We start from the raw sequence: 21,451 nt of genomic DNA, 5'->3' as shown, positions 1-21,451 counted from the left end.
CATTTACCACAGAAAAATACTGAAACATGTAGGATCCTAATAGCTACCAACAGTGTAACGTTTTCATGGAGTGATGCATTTATACTCACAAAAAAGAAACAGAACGGCCAAAGTGACTATATTATTCAAACTCACCTTAAATAATCCACAGTGTGACTTTTCTTTCATTTGCAGTTAAGGCTCTGCAGTTGGAGGGGGAGTGAAGGGCAGGGGAAAAGGAAGATAATAATAATAATACCATGGGTAGCCTTGATTTAAGAATGGAGGGTATGTATCAAATGGATACCCGTATGGGGGAAAGGGAATCCGTGAAGGGAATTCATCACTGTCACTGTCACTGGCCTGTTGATAAAAGGAAAGGCCAGTCTTTATTTGTAAAATTAACAAGGGCTTAATTATTTCAGTTTAGAAAATTAGAGATAACTACATTCCAAATCTTAGACTTCAAAGCAAATTTTTCAAATAATTCTTTCTATAGCTATAAGGCAATGAATGATAAGAGAGGTGAAGGCTCTGTAATATGTATCTTTTTGATTCATATGACCATTAACCAAATCACATGTTGAAAATCATCTCTTTATTTCTTCGTCTCATTCTGTGTCTACATTTCTATCAATTTTTTTTTTTGTGCTGCATGGGTGGAGTGCTATATTATTGACCTAAGAATGGCCTGGTCAAGGATTTCAATGTCTTAGACCAAAGGGAATGGAAAAGGTTAGGCTCAAGGTTAGGCTCAGAAGAATGTTTAAGTCTTCCCCTAGCCAATGTATGAAATGGTTATAGTTGGCTAAAACCAGTGTGTGCAGAAGCAGGATTTGGTGCTTCCTCCTCCCGAATGACTGCTATCTAAAACCACTCCCATCCAGAGACCTTCTGCTGACATTAGCTAACTCACTTCTTTCTCATTCCTGCTGTATATAATAGAGTGATGAATTTTGAGGCTGCCACAGGTACATATCCATCAGAGCACACGGCCTACTTCATCCCAGTTTTTCTGTAAGTACGTCCATCTGTCTTTTCTTCATTCCCATGCCCCCATTTTTCTTGAATGTTTTTACTTGTCTGTTCATACCAAAGTAATGTTTTGCTGATTTTTTTCCTACTTTTGTCAAGACTGGCCTACTACCACCTGGAATGGGAAGTCAAATGTTCTTAGATCACTTATGCTTAGATAGATCACTTGGTCCCTAACTCAATGCTATTGGAAAATGTTGCCTTTAAGAGGTGGGGTATTTTAGGAAGTTCCCTGTGAGAACTCCACTGTGCCTTTTGTCACAGAGTAACACACAACTAAACTTGCATGTCACTTTTATATGAGATGAAAAGTTTTTTTTCTTTATATAGGCAGATATTAACCAATTAATTTATACTGAATTCAGGTATTCCCCCCAAATCAAACTCTATATACTAGTCTAATGAGAATACTCCAAAGATTCTTGAGACTCTCTCAGAGGTCAAGAGGTTTGGGTGTCTAAATGCCTTTAACCACACTTGTGACTATCTTACACACACACACACACACACCTGACACGGGAAGATGAAAAGCAACTTACACTTCGTTTTTCTCGTTCCTGGTCCTTAGGCACCTAAAAGTCAATACGTGAAATTAACTCGTCCTGATGTAAACACATGAGAAACATATGCATATACATGAAAGAAATAATTCATCTACTTTCTAATACTGTTTCGTGCTATCCATCAAAATACAGAACTTGGTTGTCCAGATATAAAGGCAATATTCAGAAAAAAATGTTACTGGTCATCATGATTGCTTTTTCTTTTTGTGGTGCTGAGGAGCAAACATCCTTTGATACTTTGAGAATCCTTTGGGAAGTCAAATGTTCTTAGATCACTTATGCTTAGATAGATCACTTGGTCCCTAGCTCAATGCTATTGGAAAATGTTGCCTTTGAAGAATCCTTTGGGTTCTCAAAGTTAGTGTCCAGGCTTGTTTTTTGTCAACCAGATACAAAGTTAGGTTCTCTGGGAAGGGGAACCTGATGTCTCCATCCGTTTTCTCTTGGGCAAGTCTATAGGGCATTTTCTTCTTTAATTATTGGTGTGGAAGGACCCAGGCCATTCAGTCCTTACTATCCTTGAGCAGGTGGTCCTAAGTTGTATGAGAAAGCATGATGAATAAGCCATAGGGAACAAATCAGTAAGCAGCACCTTTCCATAGCCTCAGCTTTGTTTCTGGTCTCATGTTCCTGTCTTTAGTTGCTGCTCTGGCATTCTTTAGTGATGGGATGTGACCTAAGAGCTAAGAGCTGCAAAGTGCAACAACCCCCCCCCCCAAACTGGTTTTGGTTATAGTGTTTACCACGGCAATAGAAACTGAGACAGCTATCAGGTAAGTGCTCTAGCACTGGATGATGGTCCCATTTTTCAGAGAGAATTTTAAATGTTATTGTGTTTGCTACTGCACAAAAACTACGTGGCATCAGTCATGCACCAAAGAGCATATGACATTTCCTGAAATATAATGCTACAGGTCAGGTTGAAAGTATCTTTAAGCACTAAAGTGTGAAGAAAGAGCAATAACATCATCGAGAATCGTGAATCTAAAGTTCATAAACACTTTAGAGATTAGATGTTACTCACCGGGAGACAAGCAGTTACTGCCAGGATGGCAGAGAGCAGGAGAAGAGTTTTCATCTTGTCCTAGGCATCATAAAGAAGACTGATTATTAACTGAAGTCCAGAAGATACAAGCCTGGTACAGTGTATGTAACTAATAGCTCTCAGGACTTAGCTGGCCATTTGCAGTTTTATTGCCTGTTTACTAGTGGGAAACTTTTCAAAAGTAAATATAGGAATGGTTTGTGTTTTTATGACTTCATTGTATCAGTTCTTTAAAAATAAGTATTCACATATTTATGAATGCTGTCTTAAAAGCCTTATTAACTAGAGAGTTACTGGTCAGTATGCACTACAGTTTTCTGAAGAATATTTATTATTTTACACCAAGGAAAATGCTCATTTCCCATTTCACTAACATCATTTGGGGACAACTTTGAGATCATGGCTATTCGTTTTTATCACTTTATCACTTTTCTATGAGACAGAAGATTAAAACATAAAAGAATAAAATGTTGCTACATCTTGAACTCTGTCTTTGTTTCTTTCTCATCATATCAATGAAAATGTAACTAGAATATACAGCATATCGGGATGTAATTGATGAGTTTAAAGACAGGTATTTAAAAGTTTTGTCAGGTTTAGCATTCTAATGGTCAACTCTCAGTATAGAAAACTGATAATACAATGTGTCCCTCATTTTATACACTTCTACCTTCCTTCTTCAGACATTGTGCAGGCCACTCTCATGGATATAACTATAAAGCTTGAGCCCTTTCAGGTGAAGACTACTCAGAGATAGATAATTATGTCTTTGTAATGTAAACCAATATGTGATATATACTATGTGCAGAAGTTACAAAATATTGAGAGAATATAGAAGAGACAGAATGGGGAAATAAGTTTTGAAGAGAATAGAATTGTAGAGAATTTTATACAAAGGAATAGTTTCAAGGATTATTTAAAATCTCATTAAACAGATAAAACACATCACAGACTCCTTTGTTTTATAATTGCTATATGCCATAATTACCAATGACCATTTTCCCCCAAGCCCTAGCAGTATATTGTTACATACATAAGAGAACCCAAAATTCTACTGTGAAACTTCTAGAAATGATAAACAAATTCAGCAATGTAGCATGATACAGACTCAACTTTCATAAATCAGTAACTTTTCTTTACATAAATAATAAACATGCAAAGAAAGAGAACCTAAAAAAAGAAAAGTCTTATGCATCAGATATGTTTTGTGGCACCATCAATTTCATTCAAAGGTTGATATAAAAGAGAGAATTTAAATAATTATTATTTGAAATCAATATGACATATTAGAATGGTGCATAAATGATGATACTTTAAAGATGAACAGGATGTTACTAACAAAGTCGTAATTCTTTTATCACGGCCAAGACAGAGACTCACTGTGTAGCTCTGGCCATCCTGGAACTCACTGGATAGACCAGGTTGGCCTCAAACTTACAGAGATACATTCACTGGCCTTGACTCCCAAATGCTGTCACTAAAGATTTGCACCACTACACGGAAGGTTAATTCTTCATACACATAGAATTCCTCCCATCTTTGTTGACTTGGTCCATAAAATTCAAAATGATGAACCTGATGCTATTTCCATTCCCCTCGTCAGTGCCCAGTCCTTGCAAAGATTCCTTTATGGCCATTCTTAAAATATATCCTTACTATAGAAAAATGGTGGTTTTAAATTTGTACAAACAGAAATACACAAGTGGACAGTCAAATCACTGTTTGTAATTTCAAGCAAGTGTCCCATTACAGTTTCAATTCTGGTAGTTTGAAAAAATTAATATGTACATATGCCATCTGTCTCCTAGAAGAGTTGTATAGCCATAGTTTACAGCGTTAGTTGAGAGCCTTCTTACCTGAAACTCTCCACTCTGCTCCTTCTCGCTGATACTGCTATTGTCAGGGGAAGATGACAGGCACCTCACTGTTGCATCTCTTTTATATACTCCCAGCACAATGGAATGGAGAAGTCCTTGGCTGGAAAGCTGCTCCTGGGATCAGTCAGTATTCTACTGACTCAACTACCATAATCCATTGAAACTGAGAAATGAGTGACACTGGCAGTTTCATGGAAACTATGGTTGAGTGATACAGAATATTTCTTTTGTGGTTTTCCTTTAAATGTTGTCTCTCATGGATTTGGGGCTTATTGCTCTATAGACAAAAGTGTTGCGTGCCTATTATACCACTTAATCTCTAAAACAGCCAGCAGCAAGTGCAAAATGATTATCAGATCTTCCCATTGTGTGGGCCAATGGCCTGAGAAATTGAGAGAGTTAGCACTTGATTTAAAATACCACAACTAGAATTCTGCCAATATTATGTTGATTTCTGCAATTGGTTTCCAAGACCCATCTATAACCAGCATTTTACAGTGCCACTCTAAGGGTAGAGAAATCCAAAGAAACACTAAAGTTTATTATATATAACAACACTTATCCTTGTTTCACAGACTTTAAGAGAACTGAACTGGTGACCTGTTAAATACAATATATCAACATATATCAGTTTTCATTTTGAGCATTCTGAGGTAAGAGTAGGTTCTCATTCAGGGGTAGACATGTTAAGTGCATGTGTGTGTGTGTGTGTGTGTGTGTATGCATGAGTACATACAAGTGTATGTGTGTGTGTTGTATGGCATGCTTCTGAATGTCTTTCCTGAAAGTTGATTTTAGTTTATTTTATTTAGCTGAAAGTATTCTAGTAAAAATTGCTAGTTGTCACTTATTTTTGAAGCCAAGATATACTTTCTGTCTTCATGTAATTTTATGTCTTGACATTTAATAATGATTTTTATTAAAATAACAAAGGCCTACTTTTTTTCTTTCCTGCGGTTCCCTTAAATCATTTTATTTGTTTTATATATTTGTATCACATTCTCTCTCCTCCTCTAGCTCCTTCCAGATTCTCCCTACCTACCCATCCATTGTCCTGTTGATCCTTATGTAAAAATTCTCTCAGAACTCCACTTTCCTCCTCCTCCTCCTCCTCTTCCTCCTCCTCCTCCTCCTCCTCTTCTTCCCCAGAAGCCTTGTGTGTTCTGATTTCCCCTTGAATTTACTGTATGCACTTGACCACATATGGCTTTTGTCCTCACTTCTAATGAGTAGGGTATGTAATCAGTCCCTACTCTGAGACCATGGCTTATCTAACATCTTCTGGTGCACAGGTTCTTTTTATCCAGCTGCATAATTCACTCTGATGTTGGACGGATAGTCAACCAACACACGTGAACCCACCACATTTTTCATTTTTAGTTTTATAGTTTACTGCGTGTATATGATGTTTTTTTTTTAACCACTACAGCCTTCGTTGCCTGCTTTCATTCTCTCTCCCACTGAAATCTTTCTCAACAAGTCTTCTGCCTACTTTTATCTCTTCTTTTTCTTTTTTTCACATGGGTACCTTTACTACCATTACATTTTTGCATACAATGTATTTTGATCATATTTTTTTCCTTTGCCCAACTTCTAAATCTCAAATACCTCCCTACCCACCCAACTTCATACTCAAACAAGACAAAGTCCCAAGATGGAGGGAAGAGGATGTGGACGCAAAGTTCCACCCCTAATCAAGAAACTATTTATAATCGATACTGCTGCTATCAATGGATAATCAGTTTTGTCCAATGGAGTGACACTAAATATATCAACCACACTTCATGGCAAAGCCCCATTTGCTGGAATATCTGATTAACACAAAATAGCCTTCATGTCTTCTTTTTGGGTGACTCAATGAGTTTAGAGTTGTTTGCAAGTAATTCACCAGTCATGAGAAATTAATCACCGGTTACCCAACTGGAGAAAAGAGTATCACTTCCCTCAGCCATTAATAATTGCCAGTAGTTCTCCAAGTAGTGGTGAGGATCCATGGTTCCCTTTCCCATCCTCAGTGAAATGTTAATAGGCTCAATCTAATTTAGGTTTGTGTAGTAACATCAGCAGCAGTGAGTTCAAGAGTGTCTAGGTTTTGTCAATCAGTATCTTTTTGCTACACAACTCTCCATAATTTGGCTGCTCTTACAATGTTTCTTCCCCTTTCTATCATGCTCTCTGAGCCCTGGAGGCTGTGAAACAATGCCTTATTTAGAGACCATCACTTCACCACCACTGACTCTTCTCCTTTTGACCAGTTATGACTCTCTTTTAATTCTGGCTTGATGCATTAAGAAGCCTTTCTGAACAATACTGAGAGCAACACAAATCTATGGATATAAACATATTTAGAATACAGTTTGGCTATGTGTCTATTTAGCAAAATGATACTAGTAGGTTGCCTTTGAGGGTCTATAACCTCCCCAGCCAGGGACACTCTTCCAGGCTAACAATTCTAGGCACACAATTCTGTCCTACAGAGCAGGCCTAAAATCTTATCATAAAGTGATTGGTTACACAACCAGTATTCCTAGAGCTCCCAGGGACTAAATAACCAACCATAAAGGAACCCATGGCTCTAGCTGCAGATGAAGCAGAGGATAGCCTTATTGGACATCAATGGGAGGAGAGGCCCTTGGCCCTTGAGAAGGCTCGATGCCTGAATGCCAGGACAGGGAAGAGGGAGTGGGTGGATTCGTGAGCAAGGGAAGAGGGAATGGGATAGGGGATTATTGGAGGGGAAACCAGGAAAGTGGATAACATATGAAATGTAAATAAAATATAAAATTTTAAAAAAAGTTGGTTACAGCAGAGCACACTTTTGCTGTAGCTTGCAGGAAGCTCACAGATTTGTTATACAGAGCTTGAAGCTCACTTTCATTTTTATCTCCCTATTTCTCTAAGGAATGTAAAATCTTCAACAGTTGGGTTTTATCAGATAATTCTGGTGAATAACAGAGGAATGTCAAGAGTCAGTATTGTTTTGGGGGCCTCTAGGACCTCTCTAACAAATCCTACAGGAGTAATCCACACCTCACAGGAGTATTGAGTGCCTGTGTGTGTGTGTGTGTGTGTGTGTGTTATTTTTCCTTGAAAAAACACTTTGAGGGAATTCATATGAAACAAAGTGAACAGATTGTCATACAAAAGTCCATAAGCTTTTAGAGGGACTCAGATGTCAGAAGCAAGATATAATATGTTAACACAGTAGAAAATTCTCAAAGGACAAACTTTAAATACCAAAAACACCCATCTCTGCAGATATTCAGGAAGGAGCTTAGACACCACAGACTGAGGTGTGGCTGAAGGCACTGTTGTGTACCCAATAGAATTAAATGATCTCTTTGGATTATTTCAACTATAATGCACAGACCAGGTGGTGCAGAAGGAAATGGACTGATACATTCTAGCAGTCATGTAAATACAAACTCCCCCAATCATTAGTAAGTAGTAGGGGGATTCACTTTGAAAACCACAGTATGGTTCATAGACCAAAGTGGAAGACTCATTGATTCTTATTTCAGAAAAAAAGCCAGAAGTCTATTAGACCACAGAGGTGGTCTGTAGAATTTGGAGCTTGGATAAAAGTTTGATACACTTTAGACAATTATCATCATCTTGAATGAATTGAAATCACTGAGAAATAACCTAACCTTTCATGTCTAATTTGAGGATGGTTTTTAAAGTTAACAAAAGAACGAAGCAATGTTGTCTTTTTTTTTTTAAATAAAGAGAATGAACACAAATGCATGCTTGAACTCTCTTTAAAATCAAATTCACTTACAAGTGACTTTAGAGGCTATAAATTCCTACAAATAAGGTGTGTGTAAAGGATGTAGTGACTGAGTAAATTTATCAATTCCCTTGCTACTTGGCCTACAAGCTATTTAAAAGAAAGATGTTACAGAATTCTTAAGTTTGAATTGATGGAGCAAGTGTCAGAGCCACTTACAAACAATCCTGTTCCCACATCACTCATCAGTGGAGTGGGCCTGGATAATATTATAACCAAGAATATGCTAATGAATCATATTGAGTGTGTGAATTATGCTTTTAGTGACTTGTGTGGACATCTCTATTGTAAAAGAGTTCCAAACCACAGTCCAGGATCTGAGCATCCATGTAATTATTTTCCCTTTGCCAGAACCATGCCATGATTTTACCAGCATCATTTGAATTTATAACAGATACTAGATACTATTAATAGTTTGATATAGGTTACATTGCATTAATGTCTATAGTTGATACATATTACAATGAATTTTTATAGTTTATCACAAAACTTCCTTTTTCTCTCTGCAAACACATGTATGAATACAATTTATGGGGTGAAATATTTATCTTTATCTTATGTGTATGAAAATTTTTGCCCGCACGTAGTTAAGTTCCCTGTGTGCCTGTCTGATACTTGCTGAGAAGACATGCTCCTTTGAGAGAGGTTCAGGAAAAGACTCACAGAGGCATACATATTCATCTGAATCAGGCTTTTCTCCTACTGACTGATTTAACACAAACACTTCTTTCAACTATTGACAACTACTCAGTTGTTAAGCATTACAATATAATAAAACCTTTCCCTCCATTTGCTACATGGTTCATACAGTTTAAACAAAGAGATACTTCTAAATGTAAGTTTCCTACTCAAACGAATAGTACCCTTCTGGGGTTTATCTAACCTTCTTCCTCTTGGTCATTATCCATAATTTCAATGCTCTCTCTTACTTTATTTACTTATTTGAATTATGAACATGTAACATATCTGGGGATGGAGAGATAGGTCAGTGGTGAGGAACACATCCTACTCATGTAGAGGACCCAAGTTTGCCTCCTAGCACCTATGTCAAGTGGCTCACAACTGCCTGTTGCTCAAGCCTCATGGTATCAAATGCCTCTGGCTCTGAGGGCACCTGCAAAATACACAAATGTACACACATATGCACACAAATCACAAATGCACTTAATTAAAGATAATAAAAACAAATCTATGAAAAATGTAAGTTTTACATTTAACAAACCTTTTGATTATAGTGAATCCTACAGGATCTTTTTTGTTGTTTTTGTTTTTTGTTTGTTTGTTTTGTTTTTCAAGACAGGGTTTCTCTGTGTAGCTCTGGCTGTCCTGGAGTTCACTCTGTAGACCAGGCTGGCCTTGAACTCAGAAATCCTCCTACCTCTGCCTCCCAAGTACTGGGATTAAAGGCATACGCCACCACTGCCCAGCTACATGATCTTAATAAGCAGAGGGTTATGTGAGCTTCACAATATTTGAGATGACTGTATAAAAGTACTGACCAATATCAACTGTTACAAAATGACAAATGTATTATATATGTAGTCATTCACAAACACCTACCTTCTTTTTTCATTAATTAATTTATTTATTCACTTTATATCCTGCTTGCAGCCTCCTCCTCCCAGTTCCCCCATCATATAGCCTCATCCCCATCTTTCCTCCTTTTCTTCTTGGAGAAGGTGTAGGAGCCCTGGATACCAGCCAGCCCTGGTACATCAAGTCACTGCAGGACTGGGCACATCCTCTTCCACTGAGGTCAGACAAGGCAGCCCAGTTAGAGGAACAGGATCCACAGGCAAGCAACAGAGTCAGGGGCAGTGCCTGCTCCTGTTGTTAGGGGATCCATGTGAAGACTAAGCTGCACATTGCTACATATATGTGGTGCCTAGGTCCACCATGTATCCTCTTTGATTGGTGGTTCAGTCTCTGGGAACCCTCAAAGGTCCAGGTTAGTTGACTTTGTTTGTCTTCTTATACAGTCTTTATCTCCTCCTGGTTCCTCATTCTCTCCCGAATCTTTCATAAGACATCCCTTGCTCAGTCTAATGTTTGGCTGAGGGTCTCCACATCTGTTTAAGTCAGCTGCTGGGTGGGACCTCTCAGAGGACAGTTATGCTAGGCCCCTGTCTGCAAGCATAACAGAGTATTATTAATAGTGTCAGGGGTTGGGGCTTGCCCATGGGATGGGTCTCAAATTGGGCCAGGCATTGGTTGGCCATTTCCTCAGTTTCTGCTCCATCTTTATTGCTTCACACCTTGTAGGCAGGACAAAGTTTGGGACCAAGTTTCTGTAGATGGGTTGTTGTCCTTATTCCTCCACTGAGAGTCTTCCCTGGCTACAGGGGGTGGCAATTTCAGACTCCCTGTTCCCCCACTTCTAAGAGTCTCAGCTAGAGTCATCCTCACGGACTCCTCTGGCGCCTCCCCAGTCATAGGTCTCTGGCAGGTCCTAGAGATTCCCATCATCCCCATTTTCTCCTCAGCCCCTCCACCACCCAGTTCCCTCTTTACATATACCTCTGCTGACTTTATTTCCCCGTCTGAGATTCAAGCATCCTCCTTTGGGACCTCCTTATCTTCTTTGGGACTGAAATGCATACATTCTTAATAGCCCTATAGAGTAAGATATAAAATATCTTTACTTTAGACAAAAATTGGGCTTAGAAGATTAAGGATGATAAGATTATAAAACTAGTAAAGTGTAACTTAAGGTCAGACAGAATTAGTCAGCTTCTAACCACAGTACAAGGAACACGAAGTGAAGGAATCCTGTGCTAAATGAATCATAACAAGGTTCCTAAAGTTTCAAAACCTGTTCTTTTAAAATTATTTCATATTAAAAGGTTACATTCACCTTTATTTGACAAAAATATTAATGTACTCTAAAGATTGTCTTTCCATTTTAAATATTTTAACTGGGTTTTAAAATATGGTAGATACATTTTGTCTACAAAAGGAAATTTTTGAAATAACTTTTTCTCATAATTGAACACTTAAGACAAATATTAAATTTTATTCTATATTAGTTATATCAAATATATAATTTTTAAAATAAAATGTAATATGTTACAGAGTATATGATCATGTTTTATTGTTTGGGAGAATTAGTAGATAACTTATACCTATAACTTTGCCCTCAAATTATAAGATTTATTAAACTCATTGAAGAGAGTTGTTTATTAAGTGTTGGAAACTGTGCACAACAGTGTACAAGAATCAGGGCAGACATTGTCTATGGCTCCCTGGAGCTTACAGCGACTTGAAAAATTGAAAGAAGAGAAACCCTGAACTTTGTATTCGAGATGATAGAAGAGAAAGTGCTACAGAGATTCCACAGGGCACAGGCCCGGATTACTCAGGCACCACTAAACAGAAAAGACCATTTTCATGTTTAGTAATTTTTAAATTTAAAAAATTTAAATGAAAGTGTTTCCATTATTTTGTTAACTTATTAATTAATGTGTTAATTTATTTTACTTTATTATCTATTTAGTGAGTTTACTTATAGATCTTTTGTGTATATACTGTGGATTATGGTTTTGTGTTTGTATGGGATTCCTGTGTGTTCCTGCATATGTATTTCATATGCTTTTTCTTGGGATGCTTTTCTTTTTTTGTTTTTTATAGTTCTGATCTAATAATTTGTCTTTGTTTTACCTTATTTTATTAGTATTTTAGATGCCTGCTTTCTTTCTAGTAGGAGATGCCTAGAAAACGTGTAGGCCTGTATGGGAAGGAAGTGGGGAAGATTTTGCACAAATTGAAGGAAAACCATAATCTGATTATATTGCCTGAAAAAAATCTATTTTTAATAAATAAAAAATTAGAAAAAACAAAAAGAACAACATCATGAGAAGTGAATATGATTAAAATCCAAGTGTTCAGTCCTGAAATCATACATATACAAGTAACATTAAAAGCACTAAGTACATTTTATCCATATATTTATATAATATAGTGCATATATTTACATATTTAATATATATTTATATACATATATACATTCATTTATATATGTACATATATACATATATATATTTATATGCATATACATTAATATAGTGTATATTTACATATTTAATATACACTAAAATAAATGTCATATATTTATATATTTAATTTATATATTTATATAAGCATATATAAATGTATAACATATAAATACATATACAGTATAATGCATATTATTTTATATATTTATATATCATGTATATACTATACTTTTGTTTATATATGTATGTACATATATATGTGTGTATAAACAAATATATATAAAAATAATTAAAGACAAAGAGGTCTTAATTTAAGAGAAAGCAAGAGAATGCATGAGGTTACACAGAGAAAAGGTAAGGGAAATATTGTAATTATATTTTAATTTCACAAAATCTATTAAAATATATTAATGAAACACATTGCATATAATTAAGATGTGCTGATAAAAACTTAAATTCTATTGTTGAAGATAAAATAGAACAGGTTAAAGAACAATATTCTTAGCAAAATGCTAAGAAGAATAGCCTATGGCATAATCCACAGAACCCAAGTTTTCTTCAGCAAGAGGTACTGGAAAGGTCAGTGGTGTAGCAGCACTGTCAACAGGGCCATGTCCTCCTGTGACTTCTCAGCCTACTAAAGGATTCTGAAATGAAAACAGAGGTCACATGGAAAGGGCTGAGTATTTTCAAGCAAAAGTAGGACATAACTAGGTTTTTATTTTTTTAATGATCATACTATTACAGGCCAAATTTCTCCTGAGGGTGAGCAAGTGACAGTTGAAGATAATAAATTTTGCAAATACATATGGGAGCAAAACTTGTCATGTGAACATGCTTTTCAAATGAATCTGAAAAGTGGCAGAATCTTATTTATATGTTTACTTCATTCTTGAAAATGAATAGTAACTGGGCATGATATCTCATACATAAAATTAGAACATTTGATACACTGAAGCAGGATTATTGGGAGTTGAAGAAATCCTATGCTGCACTGAGTTATAGGCCAGACTGGACTGCATAGTATGACCTTTATGTCAGAAGAAAAGAAAGAAAGAAAATAAAAGGATCACCCTTCTCCTAAGCTTCTTTCAGCCTTCGCTAATTCAACAACAGGGATCAGCTGCTTCTGTCCAAATAGACAGCATATAGCTGCTGATATGAGACCCCCAACACACATACAGTAGAGGACTTCTGGGTCTGTGTTCATTCACAGATGATACACCTAACCCTCAAGAGCCTGGAGACCCTAGGGAGTTTACAGGTCAGGTCGTATGGGGGGGAGGGTGGGCATCCATGTGGAGACATGGATACAGGGTGGGGTAGGGAGGAGGTGTGGTATGTGGAGCAGTTGGAGGGTGGATGGGAGGATGGGGAATGGAATATGCAGTGTAAAATATAAAAGAAAAATTAAAAAAAGTTTCAAGAAAAGCAGATGGAGAGATTAGAAAATAATCAGTATTGGCAAAAACTCATAGTAATGAATACTTGCATAAAGGGTAATATGTATATTGTTTTGTCTTTTCTTATTTGACATCACCCATGGTTAGGGATACAGACAGGTAGGTCTGGATGACAAAGTCATAGTTACAGCAGACTGAGACAGCAAAGGGGGAAATTCCAGGCTGGGCCTTGTAGAAAATTCTGTACCTGAGCAAAATTCTGAGGTGAGAGTCAAGTTGAGCACTCAGCTCTCAAATTCTTGGTTGATCCTAAAGTATGCATGAGTAAGGCAAGGTTTTGAGAATCCCAAGAGAAACCAGAGCCACAAAGCTGAAATGCTGATCAGAGATGTATACAGAATGATCTGGTTTAAGAGAAAGACTTGCAACTTAAGAGACCTAATCAGGGATGTTTGGGAGTCACCCTGTATTGACATAGCAGACAGCCAACTCAAGAGCTATAAAGATCACATTGACAGGACTTTGTTTTTCATGGGAACTAAGAGATAAGACGGCAGTGAATATATATAGGCAAGCAAATAACAATGGGAAAGAAAAAAAAATCCATCTTTCTCCAGTCAGAATGGTGAAGAGCAACAAAAACAATGGCCAGCAGATATTGGAGGGGATGTGAGGCAAAGGGAGTCATCTCTGTTGCTGGGATTGCAAACTGGTTTAGTCACTCTGAAATTTATTGTGGAGAACTCAGACAAGCAAAACCAACCAACCAACCAACCAAACAAACAAACAAAAAAGCCTAAGTTTAGCACATAACCCATCTATATCTGTCCTTAGTGTGTACCCAAAGGACTCAGCTCCCTCAACTATTCAGCCCTATTCATAATAACCTAAGAAATGGAAATAATCTACATGTCCTTCAACCAATATATAATGAAAATGTAGTATGTATACACTATGGAATGAAATCATGAAATTTGCAAGTAAATGAATAGAACTAAAAAATACTATATTGAGTGAGGTAACCCAGACTCAGAGTCTTAAATTCACTCTTATCTTTGTTCCCACTCCAAATCTTCTGCTATGAGTACGCACAAAAACAAGGGAATGAAAAAGGGGCTAGGGAGAGGGAAAAGTGAACTCTAGAGAGCAGAGTAGTGTCAAACAGTTGACAATGAGTGGGGAAACAGAGAGGGAATTTTAATTGGTGGGGATGGACAATGAAGAAGGAGAGTAAGAGGAGGGATTAGAAACAGAATTCTTAGAAAAGACATAGGGATTCAGCTAAAATTTCATATAATATGTGTAAGTATGTGTACACACAAAAACACAAACCTATACATACACACCCCCACCCCTCCCGACACACACAGGGTAATAATACTCTCCACAAGAAGCCTGGATTATCTAGCAAAGACCCACAGTAACAGGCATGAGAAACCATTTTCTTTCAAATTGTTGGTCAGGGGAGTTAGATTTCTAAAATATATATTTTATTGATATAGTTTGAGATCACAGACACAGGATTGGGAACCTTTAAGCAATAAATGACACAAGAGCCTCCCCTTTGAGAATTAGCTTTTATTGTATCAGTGGTAATATGCAAGCTGTTAACTGAGGAAATCAATCAATAGTCCTACCCAGATGTTATGTCTATGAACCACAATAATGACCACAATAGCAAGATGCAGTAGTGGCATTCCTATTCTGGTGGTAAACACCTTCTTTCTAATTAGACCCAAGGCCCACTTAACAGGAGGGAAATCAAACCAGCTACTAAAAACCTACGTAACTATTCATGGATAGAGGATCCATGAATCTTAGAGGGGAAACTACTATTTTCACTTTAAAAAAAAGTACTAATCCCAGCACTCGGGAGGCAGAGGCAGGCGGATTTCTGAGTTTGAGGCCAGCCTGGTCTACAAAGTGAGTTCCAGGACTGCCAGGGCTACACAGAGAAACCCTGTCTTGAAAAACCAAAAAAAAAAAAAAAAAGTCCTCAAAAAAAAAAAAAACCACACCCATGGAAGGAGTTACAGAGACAAAGTTTGGAGCTGAGACAAAAGGATGGACGATTTAGAGACTGCCATATCCAGGGATCCATCCCATAATCAGCCTCCAAACGCTGACACCATTGCATACACTAGCAAGATTTTGCTGAAAGGACCCTGATATAGCTGTCTCTTGTGAGGCTATGCCGGGGCCTATCAAACACAGAAGTGGATGCTCACAGTCAGCTATTGGATGGATCACAAGGCCCCCAATGGAGGAGCTAGACAAAGTACCCAAGGAGCTAAAGGGATCTGCAGCCCTATAGGTGGAACAACATTATGAACAACCAGTACCCCAGAGCTCTTGACTCTAGCTGCATATGTATCAAAAGATGGCCCTGTCGGCCATCACTGGAAAGAGGCCCATAGGTCATGCAAACTTTATATGTCCCAGTACAGAGGAACGCCAGGGCTAAAAGTGGTAGTGGGTGGGTAGGGGAGTGGGGGGGGAGTGTATGGGGGACTTTTGGGATAGCATTGGAAATGTAAATGAGGAAAATACCTAATAAAAAATATTAAAAAAAAAACTAGAAAAAAAAATAGCTGGGCATAGTAGCCCTTGCCTTTAATCCCAGCACTCTGAAGGCAGAGGCAATCAGATTTCTGAGTTCGAGGCCAGCCTGGTCTATGAAGTGAGTTCTAGGACAGACAGAGCTACACAGAGAACCCCCCCCAAAAAAACCCCAAAAACCTAGTATTAAAAGACCCACAAAGTGAGGACTCCCCGATGTTGACTCAGGAGAGGCGACACCCCAAATCACTCACAAGAAATGGTCTTGCTGCAAACTGCAAGAGGATTTTTATTGAGGAGTACTCTCGGGCCCAGGGTCATACACCACGCAGGGGTTGAGGACCGTGGTGCCCCAGTAGCTGGGTAAGGGGGTATTTAAAGGAAGAAACCAATACTCAAGGAAGTGGGGAGGGCGTTGTTGGAAAATACCAAAGGTACCAGTTAAGAGTCCCAAGGAAGTGCAAAGTCACAAGAGTCACAAGGAATACCTGGTGATTGTGCAGGTTATCTCTCAAGACAGTTTCTAAGAGCCCCTAACAATAGCACATTTGCATAGCGGGTTCCAGCAATGGTCAGGGCGACTTTCTTTGAATGAACACTCTTTGAACCCAGGAAGCAGTTGGGTGGAGGAATGTCACTATCTGTTTTATGATTAGCATACCTTGGAGCATTAAGTCACAGAGGTCACATTCCCAAGCCTGGGCCTAAAGGCCTAGAATTTTGTTTCTACGTTATACTTTCAGTATAATATCTAACTGAATCATAAATTACTTATCTTTATACACACAGATGAATGTGGACCTCACTTCTCATCAAAGAAGCTTCTTTTTGCAGCAGAAGGAAATCTTTTCAGAAAGTCCCAACTAGTCAAGAGGTGAAGAATAACTGACTGTGGGGTAGATAACCAGCCCCTGTGCTACACCTACAATACAATTTACAGTTGCCGCTCAGAGGCTCAGAAAACATTACAGAAGAGGCAGTGGGCAGATTGTAAGAGCCAGAGGGTCAGGAAGTCTGTTGTGAGGCTGTGCCTTTCTGCTCTGACGGGGAAGCCATACCCATGAAAACTCAACATCATGGCTGCCTAAACAGTGCATAAACAATTCCAATGACAGTTGAATTTCCAATGTAGATGGAATTAATTTCCCAGGGTCCACTCTTGATGCTACAGACAATTAACAATTGGAAAGAAAGGAAGAATAAATCCTTAACTGGTCATCCAATACAAAGTGATCAGCCTTAGAAACATATACATGCAAGCAACACTGAATAGACTTGGCAGATTGTATTTATATATTTACTCACTTACATGTATTTATGATAACAATTATAAAGAAGAGGAGGACCTATGAATCTATGAAAGACTGGGTGATGTACAGAGGCAGGGTAAGCTGGAAGAATGGGATAAAGGATGTAGTCATACCTTACCCTTAACACTTATAAATAATAACAACATAAAGAAAGTGAAGCAATGGCTTCTAGAAAGGGGAGTGGAAGGAAGGAAGAAAAGAAGAAAGAAGGGAGGAATGAAGGGAGGAAGAAAGGAAGGAAGGAAGGAAGGAAGGAAGGAAGGAAGGAAGGAAGGAAGGAAGGAAGGGAGGGAGGCAGGCAGACAGGTGACAGTAATGTGTATGGAGTGAATGATGGAGGGCGCTATATAAAAAATAAAGTATGAAAATGTTTGAAATGTATGAAAATGTGATATCAACATCCATCATGATGTATGCTATTTTTACTTATTTTTGAGATTATAATTTAATTACAACATTTCTCCCTTTCCCTTCTGCCTTCAAAACTCTTTTACATTCTTCTCCCTGTTCTCTTTTGAGATCATTGCCCCTTTTCACAAATTGTCATTGAGTATGATACTTTTTAAGATAAATAAATAACTGCTAACAAACAAACAACACCCCACACACACACACACACACACACATGCCTGATAATCACCTACCAGATCAATGCAGAGGGATATTCTAGAGGAAAACAGATAGAACTTAGAGTACTGTTTTGCCATTTACAAAGCCAGGGACAATTACCAGACAAGCAGAACTCTGCATGGCGAAAGAAACAGAAAGTAATGCTTAAATCAAAATAAGCTGCAGAAAAGACCACAGACAATCTACACATTGAGGTCAACAGATACAGACAAAAGTAAGTGGAGTAAATGTTAAGGGATCAACAAGAATGTGAAAACATACAAAAGTAGTAACTTCAAAACAGAAAACACACAAATGTCCATTAAGTATAGAAAATTTAACATAGACACTTTATCTTGTGTGTTATAAATAATAGCTACAGTTAGAAAGATAATAATTCTAAGCTCTGTTTAACAGAATATTTGTCACATCTACTTATCCTATGATCTATCAATAATGGTAACTAGAAATGACTTAATGCTCTAGGAGAATGAATAAAGAAGCATATGAATGAAGAACAAATATATATATTCATATATATTCATTCATGTATATATGATATTATATTCATGTATATATATGATATAATATATATTCATCATATATATATATATATATATATATATATATATATATATATATACACACACACGAATGAAACACATCATCAGGAAAATAAGTCACAGAAACTTTGTTTAGTAAGGGAAGCCAGACATGAGAAGTATATGTGATCTTACTAATACAGAGAATTGATGTGTGTTGTGCTGACAATGAAAGCAGGGGTTAGATTGACCAGAAAATATCAGGGCATTCATTCATTCAGATGCTGGCAGCTTTAAAAACAATGGTCAACAGAACATTCAGATTACATTTTCTAAATGCTTGCTCATTCTAAAGATAATGAATAAATAAATAAGACTAAAAACTATTTATTATTATACCTCTAATATCACTAAGCCCATCTCATCGTTTTTCTAACTATTGTTCTGACTTGTCCTGAATAGAGAAACTATATTACATGTCTCCTTCCTCTCCAGTCTCTGGTCATCCCTCTTATTATATTTTCTTTAAAAATTGGGCACTTGGTGATACTAGTTATAGTACTAGAACATACTAATGTTCTAGGGTGTATTTTTAGTTCTTGATTTAAATTACACCATAGAAATTTAAGAATGATTTTCTGAGCAGTTGGTTGGAAGTTTGGGAACACAATCCTTTTAGCTGTTGAGCAGCTGGGGTTTATTTTACTGGCAGTGTCTGTCATGTCTGATGTTAAGAGCTCAGTTAAGCACTGAGAATTCTGTTCCTTAATTGTATGAACTCAGGGAAAATTGGGCAAAATAAAATGGAATGTGCAATAGATGACTACTGCGTTGCTTTTCCTCAGAGCAAGTAGTAGACTCCAGAGTTATAATGCTATTCAGTGTGGAAACAGCTAAGATACTACAAAATATGATCAACTGTAGAACCTAGAACTCCAAATTTAAACAATGTAATATGTATTAATATACAAACTCATTCATCTTGTCTTTAATGTATGTGGAGTCATATGCATCTACAAACAAATACATTAGTCATTATTAAATGCCAAATTTCCTATTTTTGGATAATTTTTTCTGAAGGCCTGGTGTTGAGAAAAGAAGTTGAAAATAATTTTAGATTCATGTACAAAGGAGAGAAAAGTAAGTCCTGTTGTACTTCTGTGTTTTTTGGTTTTTTTTAAAGAAGGCCTTTCAGAAATTCTGAGATTCGTGTCTCACTCTCTCCTATTTACAACTGAGAAGAGAAACTAATGTTTAAGTGACATCTTGAATATTCAAACCAAAGAGAGATGAAATCCAAAATCTATGTCTGAAAAATATAAGTCCCAGTTTCTGTAGGTCACTGTCACCCTAAACAAACATGCATCTTCCTTTTGTCCATTTGAATTCAGCACCCATCTTTCTGTGTAGTTGTGGTGTACTAAGAGCACACACAGTCAATATCTGTTTCAAAACCATTTTGGAGGACCAGGTGTGGTGGTATACAGTTTAAGCACATTCAGAGTCAGGAACTGGTAGATTTCTATGAATACAAGGCCAGCCTGGTCTACCTACTAAGTAGTTCAAGGATAGTCAAGGCTATAGTATGAGATCCTGCCTTAAAAAAAGGCAAAACAGAGCAAAACAAATATAAAAGAAAACAGATTTGATATTCATGGAGAATGAGTCACAAACAAGCTGAAAGAATGAATCTGGATAAAATAATCAGATACTGACATGAGAAAAATAGACACATAGTTTAATCTCAACACCAATCAGTACACTCATCACAAATCTATTAATTAGTACATATTTATTCTCTTGAATGACATAAGTTTAGAGGCATTATTTATTAACACAGTTATCAAATTAATCTGTTATCATAAGCTTTAGTGTGTGTGTATACGCACACATGAGTGCACTTGGGTGTCACATGAATGTTTAGAAGATTATCTTTGCAATCAAGTTTCACTATATTATGCAATGTTTTAAGAAGGCGTGGCTTTTTGGTTAAACGTGCTTTATTTCTAGTGCTTGTCATTTTCCAGGTTATATAATCCTAGAATATTTGGGGAAAAGATAGCATTATAAAGATAGAACTTATTCCATGATACATTATTTTTTGTGACATGAACAGTATCTTTTATAAGTAAAGAAATGAGATCAGTGAAGACCTTTATAATTATTAGACAAATAGAGGCTTTACATCATTAAACAAATTTCTATTAGCATATAAGTAGAAAATAATCTTTAAAAGACAGCCAAGGTACCATCACATCTCCCTGAAAGTAAGACAGAACAGGATTTCAGTATTAGTAGGTTCCTTTGAATAAAATCATCTAGCTGTTTGGAAATTGTTTATTAAAAAAACAAACAAACCAAAAAAAAAAAAAAACCCTCACTGGTTGTTTTATACTGACTGATGCTCACATTGTACTGAAATAGCTTTCAAACTTTGGTACAATCAATTGTTTTCATGATACAAATAGTACATCAAGAAGAGGTGTTGATGCTCTTTACTGTTGACTGTGTTTGTTTAGACTCCTTTCACTTGAATACTGCCCAGTGTTACTTCTCGTAGAAGGAAGAGTCAGAATAGTGTCATAAAAAGAAATCTGCAATGCTTTACCTTTTAGTTTTCTTTTTAAGTGATGTTGAATGCCTTTGACTGTGTGTTTTTATTTGTAGTATAATTTCAAGGATGCCTTTCTAAAATGTAGCTTCAGTAGCCAAACAAGTTTGTTTAAACAGACAATTAAAACAGTTAT

Source organism: Mus caroli, unplaced genomic scaffold (assembly GCF_978045245.1).
Source record: "Mus caroli unplaced genomic scaffold, Mus_caroli_1 scaffold_4, whole genome shotgun sequence".
Lineage (NCBI taxonomy): Eukaryota > Metazoa > Chordata > Mammalia > Rodentia > Muridae > Mus > Mus caroli.
This window is presented reverse-complemented; position numbering follows the sequence as displayed.